The sequence below is a fragment of the Amia ocellicauda genome, chromosome 6 (genome assembly GCF_036373705.1).
Source record: "Amia ocellicauda isolate fAmiCal2 chromosome 6, fAmiCal2.hap1, whole genome shotgun sequence".
In the NCBI taxonomy this organism is placed as follows: Eukaryota; Metazoa; Chordata; class Actinopteri; order Amiiformes; family Amiidae; genus Amia; species Amia ocellicauda.
Genome location: NC_089855.1, coordinates 11,801,119 through 11,804,371, shown reverse-complemented (window position 1 = coordinate 11,804,371; position 3,253 = coordinate 11,801,119).

The following is a 3,253-nucleotide window of genomic DNA, read 5'->3' as shown; positions in this document are numbered from 1 at the left end:
TTTAAAGACTTAATGAGAATCATGCATTGTTTTTTATAAACTCTGAAATGGCTGGGTAAGGACTTCAAAATTAAATGGTATAATTTAAAGCTTTTGTAGTAATGTAAACACATCTTAACAAGCAGTTTCATCTGCTGACCCTTTCCTTATTTCTGTGTTTGTGATTTTGAATTGGCAATCACAGCGTGATACCATTAGTTTCTATATTTTATTATCAGAAACACACATCAATCATGTTTTGTCACTAATATAATTAGTATTTAACATAAAGAAGAGCAGAAAATCTGTCTTTGCATTGCCTGTTATTATTCATATGAAGATTCGCTGAGGAAAATATGGTTAACATTAGTACCTTATGTTTCATTACATGCTGATCATGGTATTTGACATTTGTGTTCACACATTCTAGAGTATGCATCTTATAAATATCTTGATACATATATAAATACAGCTGCAGTCTAAAGTATTTAAGTACACAACACATATTTATCAATGATATATTTTTAGAGTTGGTTGAGCTCTGATTCAGCCTAAATTAGCCTAAACTAATAATTCCAGCTGGCTAAACTGACATTTTAAGGGGTAACTGTGACACAGGCCTGCTTTTACTCAGATGACTGAGATGGAATTTTAACAGTTTTCTGGGCTGAGTGTTCAACAAAATCTGAAAGATATCTTTGATATGTATCTTTTTTCAGCAAATGATAATTAAGTTTACCACATAATGAGGAATGACTTGCTTGTGATGATTTTTGTTCCTACAGTTATCCTCCAATCTAAATGAAGGCAATGTTTCATGATATAATGCAGTCTATAGTACCTTCATTTATTTTTCATTTTAAGATCATCTACATTTTCCCACAGTGCCTACAAGGGCTACTTCACTAACTTCTAAAGACAAATGTAATTAAATTACCCTGAAACTTCTAAGTAGATTTAAGATGTATTGTATTTGTCTTAGTTTCTACATTATTGCTGAATAATTAAATTACTGGTACAGTTACTTAAGTTAATGTCACTTGGTTGATGAAAGTCTTTCCTTGAATCTTAATAAGCTTGTTCCTAGTGTTTACATATGACAAACCTAATAATACAGTCTATATTTTACCAAGAAAATGTCTATCGTTGATAGATAGACATTTATGTAGAATATATTACTGCCCAATTGAATTGAATTCTGAATAACTGTTCAAGGAAATCCAAGTGTAAGCAATTGGTAAGATATTTAATCTCTTTTTATGAGAAACAGTGTATTGCTGTAGGGTTTTATTGTCTTTTTTGTCATCAGGGATTTAAAAACTGTTCATATATGAAAACATACCTGCACTTTTTGTATTATTATGAATTACGTTTCATGGTCTGTAGAACAGACACCGTGCTGTGATCGTCCCTGTTAGATTGACTGTTGCATTGGTACATTTGTAAGTTTGAAGCATTCATACACTTGACAATATGAAGTTGAAACAAAACAATTACAAAGCATGTAAACATTCAATAATGCTGGCTAATGGAAAGAAGCCCTGTTCTTTGTATTACCTTCAAAAACAAGCAAAGGATAACAGGGAGAGGTAAAGGCAACAGAAGGGGAAAAAAGCAGGGTGGCCCACCACATACCACACAACTAAACACTAACTAGCACGCATACAACATTGGAGCAATTGCATCTCAATCAATTCAACATCCCTTTCCTCCACCCCACAGTCCTTTGCATAAAGTACATTGGCAAGTCCCAGGATGAACCCTCCATCTGTGAATACTGGAGAAGGGAACTCCCATGGTGAACTACTGGCAACTGCTCGAGATTAATGCTATTTTGGAATATTGCAGCTGCATAAGTATTAACAATTTCCACTTTAAATCTACAGATCTATTATATTCAAAGTAAATGTGTTTTATGAAACTGTACTAAGGTGATGTTCATTTGATCTTTATCTGCATGAGCAGACACTGTAGTCCCAGATACACAAGGGTACTTTGCATAACACAAAGGGTGTGTCAGATAGTCTGACATTGTTCTCCAGAATCTATAACCTAATAATGATACATAAAGAACAATTATATTATTTATTAGGGGTGTGTATGATAACTGCAAATGCTTTCAATTGAATTGGGATTAATCCAAGTTTATTTTTATAACCCCAGTCTTACAGGAAAGATTGTCTGTCCAACTGAAACATTTCATGCACTAAATCAGCACATCCCTGTATAGCAACAGCAAGGGCAGTCGGAAGATTTCCCAAATTCTTCAAAGTTCTGCTTAGTTTTTTAGGGAGAAAATCTTGGCACTTATGAGTCCTTTATTCTCTGCAAACAATAGCTGCCTGGGGATTGTGGTACTTTAGAGGTAGGACTGGAACCCCAAAATAGCATATTAGAAACTATGTGGAATGGAAATATGATAAGACGACAGTCCCAATCTTTTTAATCTGATGACCTGCTGAGCAGCTTTGTGAACTCAGTAGCATTGCTCTTAGCCCCATGCCAAATGCACAGCTGTCTGCATTACACAACTATTGGGGCTGTGTCCAGCTTTTCAAAATTAAAAAAGGAAATTACTGGTGGACCCTCATCCAGGTTGGTTTGGGAGATTAAAGTAAATGCATTGTTAAGACAATAAAAATATAATTTCAAAGATCTTAATCTTCCTTCCTGGGTGAGGGTTTAATGATCTAGATGTCAGCTTAGCATATCCCATGGACTTCAGATATGTAACAAGTACATATTTCTCCTGGGTAGTCTTGCAGAGGGTGTGGTTCCTGTTTCTTTATTATGGCCCATTATTATCATGTCAGACTGCCTCTCATTGGTTGTAGACTAATGTTCTAATTCCGTGTTGGATGTATAAATATGTAATAGGGATATTACTTCATTGTGAGAGGGAATCCCTCACTTAAATTAGTCTCTGTCGCCTGTGCACGTTTAACAATGTGTGAAAGAATGGGTTTCTTAAGAGAGGCAATATAAATAGTTAAAACCAAGCTAGTATTTGTTGCTGACATGTAAATTTAAACAAGACTATTATTATACAGTACAGTTATATCTCCCCACTGCCCTACTTTTCCTGCAGAAAATACAGACAGAAGAAGTGTTCCTTGAAGACTGATCTTTTTCACCTGGAAAATAGAAGAAAGTCTCTTCACAATTTGACTTTCAGTTTACACCCTCTTGATTTTTTGTCTCGCTGAATGGAAAAAGTACTTCAGAAGAGCTGCATAGTTCTGTTTTCTCATACCAAGAGTCACTGTGGTCCCCA